Raw genomic sequence first — 9,541 nt, 5'->3', positions numbered from 1 at the left:
CTAGGCCTGGAGTACCCAGATTACACATTATTTCAGGATGTCTGTGAGGGTGTTTCCAGATAAAATTTGCATTTGAATAAATGGACTCAGTAAATTGGTGCCCTCAATGTGGGTGGACATCATCTAATTATTTGAGAGCCTGATTATAAAAAATAAGGCAGAAAAATAAGCAAATTAACAAAACAAACTCACAGATACAGACAACAGAATGGTGATTACCAGCAAGGAAGGGGTTGGGGGAATAGCAAATTGGGTGGAGGGGGTCAAATATATGGTAACAAAAAAGAAACTAGACTTTGAGTAATGAATACACAATAGAGTATACAGGTATCTAGTTATAATATTTTACACCTGAAATTTATATAGTATAATTAACTGATGTTACCTCAATAAATTTAATTTTTTTAAAAAAGCAGAGGGATTTACCACTTTTCTTTTTTCCTCACTGTTGAGCTGGAACCTCTTATCTCCCTCCATGCCCTCAGACGGGCATTTGCAGCATTGGCTCCCTGATTGTTAGGCCTCAGACCCACTGAAATGCACCATCAGCTGTCTCGGTCTCCAGCTTGCAGATGGCAATCATGGGATTCCTCAGCGTTCATAATTGTGTGGGACAATTTCTCATAATCAATCTCCTTTTGTCCTGTTTCTATGGAAAATCCTGATTAATATACTAGCTCTCTTTCTGATTTCTAGATTTGAATGTTCCTGCATCATGTAATTCTCTCCAACAAGCATGTATTAAAATAATAAATGAACAAACCACCAAGCATGGGAATAGTGCTCCCTCCTGTGGCCAGACGCCTTGAAAATTTTCAGACATGAGAAAGCTGCCTTTTCCACACATGGATCGTGAACCCAGACTCCAAAGAGGCCTGCTTCCCATCACAGGTGCTGTGTGTAAATAGGAATATGATTTGAAAAGCTGGGCTTTCTATTTTAAAAAATGGACATACATAAATCAGGGTGGAGGGGGTCAAATATATGGTAACAAAAAAGAAACTAGACTTTGAGTAATGAATACACAATAGAGTATACAGGTATCTAGTTATAATATTTTACACCTGAAATTTATATAATGTTTAAGTCATTAAAAAACATGAAAAAATAAATTGTGATTTAGTGCTGGAGTCTGGTAACATTAGATTTGCACTTTAGTATCTACCATGTGTGAAGACAATATTCATCAACATTTAAGAGGGACATATCATCTAAAGAGGAAAATATGGTTGTGGAGTTCTGGATTCTTTTTATTATTATAAAACAGTGGTTCTCAATCTGGAGTGATTTTTACCCCCAAGAAGAGAGTGGCAATGTTTGGAGACATTTTTGGTTGTCACAACTTGGGGAAGGGGTGAGACAGGCCCAGGAGGTAGAGGTCAGAGAGGCCGTTTGATGCCTTGAGGTGTGCAGGACAGCCCTCATCCCAACACTGCTTCTCTGGTGTATAGTATCAATGGAGCTGAGGTTGAAAATCCCTGATGTAAAAATATTCTATCATCATTTTTATTCATGTGCAATATGTAAACCTTCAAATTGTAAGTAGTGCTTATTAAATGCAAAACTAAATGCATTTTGATAAAATTCCAGTAATAAAGTCAGAAATTCGAAAGGATGATTCTTAATTCAATCATATGTCTGACTATATTCGTTCAGATTATATACTTTGTTGTAAAATGTGATATATTTACAATGTTTAGTTATTCTTTTCTTTTTTACTATTATTCAGTGAAAGGAGGCAAGGCAGAGACAGACTCCCAAATGCACCCCAACTGGTATCCACCTGGAAAACCCACTAGGGGGTGACGCTCTGCTCAGCAATTGGAGGAGGCCATGGAGCCATCCTCAGAGCCTGGGCCAACTTGCTCCAATCCAGTATGGCTGCAGGAAGGGAAGAGAGAGAGAAAGAGAGAGAGAGAGAGAAGCGGGAAGGGAAGAGGGGGAGAAGCAGATGGGCACTTCTCCTATGTGCCCTGATAGGGAATCGAACCCATGACTTCCACATGCTGGGCCAACGCTCTACAACTGAGTCAACCGGCCAGGGCCAGTTAGTGTTTCAAATAGAAAATACACTTGGGTGTTTTGGTTGAGAGCTGCCATGAGATATAACCTGAGAAATTCTTGTCTCTTGGGGAAATATGAAGACAGTGAGGTTGTTTAACTCCTGGTGGGTCTGAAATATTTCCATTAGGAAAACCTGTCACTTGCTGATGACAGGTACATTGAGAGCAGGATAAAAGAGAAAGAAGAGACTGTGACATGGCAATCCCTCTGGCAACCAAAGAAAAGCAATTATTTTAGGACCAGGATCCCTAGCTTGGGATCCCTGAATCCTTAAGCTCTATTATAATTCGAAGAGCCCAAAAGATATTTTCAACATTTAAGAAATGATCTAATATCCATTGAACATTTATCTATAAGAAAACTTATTAGACTCACTAAAATGAAAAACCCAGGAGTCCTTTGTGATTAAGGAAAAGTTGGAAACTATTGCCTTGTGGAAATCTAGCAGTTTAGATGGATAAATATGGGAAGGCAAAATCAAAATATAATACAAGATTGGGCAAATGTAGGTTTACAGTTGTTCATATGAAAAATAATACAATAACTAATGAATAATAATATAGAAATAAACTGTGTTTCACAGACTCACAACTGTAAATCTACTTTTGTCCACCCTGTATTTGTATATAGGACCTTTAATGAGGTCATTAAGCTTAAGATAAAATCATGAGAGTGGGCCCTAATACAATCTAACAGGTGTCTTTATGAAAAAATAGTGGACCATAGAGAAACCAGGAATGTGCATGTGCAGGGGGCGGGGGAGGCCATATGAGGGCACAGCAAGCCAAGAAGAGAGGCCATAAGGGAAACCAAACCTGCCAACACCTTGACCTTGGGCTTCTAGCCTTCAGAACGATGAAAAAATAAATTTCTGCTGTTTAAGCCACCCAGTCTGTAAAGTTATTTTTATGGCATCCATAGAGAACTAATATACCTTCTTATCCTCACCAATCAGCAAATTGTACCCACTCCACTTCCTAAATATTCTATCCTCTCTACAGCCTTTTCACCTGCCCTTATCCAATCCCCCATTAAATCTCTTATGGGTGCCTCCCAATGGTCTTTCTGCTTTCACTTTCGGGCTCTACAATCCAGTCCCCAAAGAGAGGGCAGATTGGTATTTAAAAACTAAAACGGAATCCTTTCCCGTAGTTTAAAACCCTTCCATAGTTTCCCATTTCTCAAAGGACACGAAATCACAACTCCTTAACTGGGCTGACAAAGCCCAGCATCATCTAGCCCCTGCTTACCCTCTGGACTCATTTAGAATCACCTGAGCTTATCATCTACCATGCTCCAGACACAGCCACCTCTGTTAGTTCTTCCAATGACCAAAAACCCTGGTCTTCTCACACACTTTTTCCTTTGCTGTAAATTTTTCTTAGCCCCTCGTCTTCATTTGACCAATGCTTATGCATCCATCCTTCTGGTCTCCGCCAAATTCCCCCTTCCTAAGAAAGGCTCTCCCTGACTTTTTATATTGATTCACCTATTACAAGTCCCCAAGGAGCCCCATGCTGGTCTTTCATAGTACCCTTCATAAGTGCAATTAAACAATTGTCTGTATAATCATGTTTGTAAGGTCTGTCTCTGATCTGTAAGTTGTTTGAGGATAAGTATCACTTTTCTATTTTTTGTATTTGTAGAGCCAAATACAGTGCCTGGCACATATATGTTGAAAGAATGAAGAATGACAAGAACACCTAGATACTTTCAAGCAATGCATCTGGAGCTTCAAAGGAAGACAATTTCCTTCTCCTAAAGGCCCGACATACTGTATTTTGGGGAAAGAATCTGATTTGAATTCTGAAGCCAAATATTAAAGAGCCATAAAAGCCAGAACTTAACAGCAGGTTAAGCTAGAAGAAAACAGGAAACTATAACATACCTTATTGGCTTGGGATATGTATTACTGTATTTACTGACACTAAAATAATTTTGTACCTTAAAGGACTGCAGATTATACACCATCTGCTAAGATAGAGTAGGACTTGGCTGGAATAAGAGGTTTGAGAATGCCAGTAAAGACCTAAAGGAGGTACCGGGGGACATAAGAGGGGACTGGAAGAGGGAAAGTAAAGTAATTGGCAGGAAGTACTGAAGGCAGAGTTGGGCCATAAATTTTGTTGGCCCCAATCAAGTAGAATTTAAGTTACCTGAAAGCAGCGTATGAACTTCCTATGGCTGTCATAACAGAGTACCACAAATTGGGTGGCTTAAAACAACAGAACATTATTCTTTCACAGTATGGAGGCTAGCTTTCCAAAATCAAGATGTCAGCAAGAGCATGCTCACTCTGAAGGCTCTAGGGGAAAATCCTTCTCCTCCCCTCTTGGCTTCTGATACCTTCTGGTGTTCCTTGGCTCTGGCAGTATCACTACTCTCCCTGCTGTCATCATCTCCAAGTGTTCTTCTAGTTGGATCTATGCCCAAAGCTCCCTCTCCTTTCTCTGATAAAGAAATTAGTAATTGAATTTAGGGTGCACCTTAAATCTAGGGTGATTTTATCTGGGATCCTTAACCAGTTAAATCTGCCAAGACTCTACTTTCAGAGAAGGTCACATTCTGAGTTCTGGTGTATATAAATTTGAAGGACACAATTCAACTTACTACAGACAGAGATTTTGTTTCATTCACTTTTCTATTCCAAGAAACTAAAATAATACTGAGCACATAGTTTATGTCTAATACATATTTGTGAAATAAATGACTACATTAATTAACAAATAAAAGACATGCCAAAAGAATTGAGAGTGCTGAGGAAGGTCAGTGTTTCCAACGAGATAGGATAGCAGCACCAAAGTCAGTTGCCACATGGATCATCTGATGCAAATTCCAAAAGAAACCATCAGAGAAGCCATTACACAACTGAACTGGTCACCCAAATGGAAGATATAAAAGAATACTAAAGACACAGGGGGAAACATTGTATGAAAGATTTGGGAAAGGCTCTGCTGTGGGAATCTATCAAGAGACAGTCAAGTGGAGAGGAACTTCCTAAGTCCACTCCAAGACTTTGAAGAAGTCACAGATTCACACCTGAGCAAGGGATAGTAGCCCTGTGCCAGAGAAGTAACTGTACTCCCTCTAAAGGTGCATGAATCGCCTGACCTGTGGTGGCGCAGTGGATAAAGCGTTGACCTGGAAATGCTGAGGTCACCGGTTCAAAACCCTGGGCTTGCCTGGTCAAGGCACATATGGGAGTTGATGCTTCCTGCTCCTCCCCCTGCTCTTTCTCTCTCCTTTCTAAAATGAATAAAAAATTAAAAAAAAAAAAGAAAAAAAATAAAGGTGCATGAATCTTGGAATGCAGATGTGAAAACAGAAATAACATTCTGTAGTTGTTTTTAAAACCATCCTGCCCAAAAAGGCTGCATGTCAGGAAGAGTGGAACCTGGTCATTTGAGGCAAAAAGGGATGAATCTGAGAGTGATCAGGGGAGTCACTGCTCACATCAAAGGAATGGCAACTAGATGGGCATCAGTGTTGGTGAAAAGACAAGTGGGGCAGCCATTTTTCCTGATCTCCTGGTCGGCGTGCAAAAATAGTGGGCGAGAGATTCCTCCGAGCACCTCCGCAGTGTGCGCTCATGTCACGCCACAGAGAGGCAGAGTCAGGGACCTTTGTGTGGGCCGAAAGCGGAATCTCCGGGCCACCCCAGCACTCTGAAATAGCCGCGCATGGGGAGGGAGTGAGAGCCAATTCCAACGCTGGAACTTTTCCATGCGGGCGGGGGATTCACTCAGAGTGTAAGACTGCCGGCCTGATATCCTGGTCTGCGTGCACAGATAGTAAGCGAGAGTTTCCTCCAAGCGCCCCGGGAGAGGGTACCCACCCGTGTTACTGGAAAGAGTGGCAGATCCAGAGGTCTTTGAGTGGGCAGAAGCCCCGCCTGATTATGCTAGCAGCTCTGACTGACTGAGCCTTACCCAGAGCCCTGTGCTGAGTGGGAATAGAGTGGGGAGTTGCCAGCTCTTTGAGCCTCTTACTATCCAGGCAGAGGCAGCAGCAACCTCATAGCTGGATTATCAGGCTACTAATTGAGGAAGGAAAGACTAGGAGAGAGGCTCCAGGAACATGGACTCTCTCCCTGTCGGAGCCTATAAGTGCTAATGAGCCTCGACTGCCAATGAGACTAAAGCACAATACATAACATCGCCATAGAGACTTATCAACTGCAAACCTCTACCTGAGTGTGCCAAAGAGGCAGAACCCGGGGTACAGAGTCACCGACCAGGAAGAGGGAGAGAAAAGAAAAAGCAAGAAGATAACCTCTCAAAATCTAGAATAATACACAGACTTTATAACCTATCCCATTTTATTATATTTGTTCGTTTGTTTCTCTTATCTTCATTCTTGATTTTTTTTTCCTCCTCCAATTTGGTCATTTAACTCTGCCGGTCTTACTCTCTCCTCTCCTTGAACTACACTATCCATAAGTGTTACATCTCCCATTATCTTTTCTTTCCTCTTCCTTTCTCTCTATGAGGATTGCACGCCAAAACCCTTAACTCTCTCTCTCTCTCTCTCCTCCTTTTTCTTTTTTCTCCTTTTAGTGGTTCCCTCTTTTTTTCTCTCTTTCTTTTCTCCCTCTATATTAGTTTTTTCCTTTCTCCTTTACGTCTCTTCTCATTCAAACCTCAATAACGAACAAATTATCTTATCTGGGACTCAAACTTATGTTTGTGGCATTCTGGGGGTTTTTTACTTCACCTTTTTAACTCACTAGCAGTGCTCCCATCCCTGGCTCTCCATTTTATCTAGTTCTTATTCCACTAAATACAATAGTAATTTTTTAATTTGTCCCCCCATTTTTCTGTTTCCCTCTTATTCCTCTCATCATAACTCTTAGTCAACCAAAACCTAAAAGCAAATCATTTTATTCTTGATGCAAATTTTTTCCTTATTTGCTTTTTGTGGGTCCATACACCCTTCTTTTTCTTTTTCTTTTTCTTTTTTTTCTTTTTTCCCCCTTAATTACTTCTCCCCAATTCAGGCCCTCCATTACAGGCATTGTTTGTTCTATTTAGTACAATAGAATTCCCAGTTCACCACAAGATTTTCTCAAGAAAGAGTGGAAGAGGAGAGGAAAGGAAAAAAGGAGGGGGGGGAATAATTTACTTTTTTAAAAAATTTTTATTTTATTTTATTTTTCTTTATTTAATTATTAATTTTTTAATAAAAAACAACTCTTTGATTTTTTTATCTTTTTAACTTTTTATTCTTTATTAAATCTCATTAATACTATCAACAAAACCACCCTCAGATGCCATTAAGGAAGAGAATATTGAATATCATGGATACAAAAGAAAGAGAGGTAACACAGACACATGAGGAAAAATCTATGGAGAAAAAAATTTAATATATTGGAAATCTTGGAGTTAAACGAAAGAGAATTTAAAATAGAAATCCTAAAAATACTCAGAGATATACAAGGAAACATAGAAAGGCAATTTAGGGAGCTCAGAAAACAACTCAATCAACACAAAGAATATATTTCCAAGGAAACTGAAACTATAAAAACAAATCAAACAAAGATGAAAAACTCAATTCACGAGCTGAAAAATGAGGTAACAAGCTTAGCTAATAGAACAGGCCAGATAGAAGGTAGGATTAGTGAAATAGAACATAAGCAACTTGAGGCACAACAGAAAGAAGAAGAAAGAGAGTCAAAAATTAAAGAAAATGAGATAGCCCTACAGGAATTATCTGACTCCATCAAAAAGAATAACATAAGAATAATAGGTATATCAGAGGGAGAAGAGAGAGAAAATGGAGTGGAGAACATACTCAAACAAATAAAGATGAGAACTTCCCAAGCCTGTGGAAAGAACTAAAACCTCAAATTCAAGAAGCAAACAGAACTCCGAGTTTTCTTAACCCCAACAAACCTACTCCAAGGCACATCATAATGAAATTGGCACAAATCAATGGCAAAGAAAAAATTCTCAAGGCAGCCAGGGAAAAGAAGAATACAACATATAAAGGAAGGCCCATTAGATTATCATCAGATTTCTCAACAGAAACTCTACAAGCTAGAAGAGAGTAGACCCCAATATTTAAAGTCCTGAAAGAGAGGAACTTTCAGCCACGAATACTATACCCATCAAAGCTATCCTTCAAATATGAAGGAGAAATAAAAACATTCACAGATACAGAAAAGATGAGGGAATTTATCATCAGAAAACCCCTACTCCAGGAATTACTAAAGGGGGTTCTCCAATCAGATACAAAGAACAACAACAAAAAAAGCCACAAGTAAGAGCTCCAAGAAGAACACAATAAAACCAAATTTAAACTGTGACAACAACAAAAAGAAAGAGGGGGAGGAGAGGTTGGAGATTAACAGTAGCAAAGGATGATGGAATACAAAAGTACTCACAAGATAGTGCACTACAATGAACAGGTTAGGAACCCTTTTCATTACTTAAAGGTAACCACCATTGAAAAAACCACCACAGAAGCACATGATTTAAAAAAGATGGCAACAGAGGAAAGATGTATGGAATACAACCAAATAAAAACAAAAGAAAGAAAAATGAAAGAGAAGGATCAAACAAGACACAAAATGAATAGAAAGCAATCTATAAAATGGCAATAGGGCCCTGGCTGGTTGGCTCAGCGGTAGAACGTCGGCCTGGCGTGTGGGGGACCCGGGTTCAATTCCCGGCCAGGGCACATAGGAGAAGTGCCCATTTGCTTCTCCAGCCCTCCCCATCCTTCCTCTCTGTCTCTCTCTTCCCCTCCCGCAGCCAAGGCTCTATTGGAGCAAAGATGGCCCAGGCGCTGGGGATGGCTCCTTGGCCTCTGCCCCAGGCACTGGAGAAGCTCTGGTCACGGCAGAGCGACACCCCAGAGGGGCAGAGCATCGTCCCCTGGTGGGCAGAGTGTCGCCCCTGGTAGGCTTGCCGGGTGGATCCTGATCGGGCACATGCGGGAGTCTGTCTGACTGTCTCTCCCCGTTTCCAGCTTCACAAAAATACAAAAAAAAAATGGCAATAGAGAACTCACAAGTGTCAATAATTACACTAAATGTAAACCAATTAAACTGACCAATAAAAAGGCACAGAGTAGCAGAATGGATTAAAAAAGAAAATCCAACTGTATGCTGCCTAAAAGAAACTCATCTAAGTAACAAGGAAAGAAATAAATTCAAAGTGAAAGGCTAGAAAACAATACTTCAAGCAAATAACATCCAAAAAAAAAACAGGCATAGCAATAATCATATCTGATAATGCTAATTACAAGACAGCAAAAGTACTCAGAGACAAAAATGGCCATTTCATAATGGCTAAGGGGACACTGAATCATGAAGACATAACAATTCTTAATATATATGCACCAAACCAAGGAGCACCAAAATATATAAGACAGCTACTATTGACCTTTAAACAAAAACTGACAAAAACACAATAATACTCGGAGACCTCAATACACCGCTGACGGCTCTAGATCGGTCATCCAAACAGAAAATCAA

General features: G+C 40.0%; 1 long non-coding RNA gene across 1 annotated transcript; it reads left to right on the top strand.

Annotated features, from left to right (window-relative positions):
- The first annotated feature begins 700 nt into the window (after positions 1-700).
- LOC136328925 (uncharacterized) lies at positions 701-5,676 on the top strand. Its single transcript, XR_010730111.1, has 3 exons — positions 701-891; positions 3,711-5,157; positions 5,356-5,676. It is a non-coding gene; the product is annotated as an uncharacterized lncRNA (long non-coding RNA).
- Positions 5,677-9,541: the final 3,865 nt, after the last annotated feature.

This window comes from Saccopteryx bilineata, chromosome 3 (genome assembly GCF_036850765.1).
Source record: "Saccopteryx bilineata isolate mSacBil1 chromosome 3, mSacBil1_pri_phased_curated, whole genome shotgun sequence".
NCBI classification, from domain to species: Eukaryota; Metazoa; Chordata; class Mammalia; order Chiroptera; family Emballonuridae; genus Saccopteryx; species Saccopteryx bilineata.
Note: the sequence above shows the minus strand (reverse complement) of the source record. Positions and strands in the feature narration are given on the sequence as shown.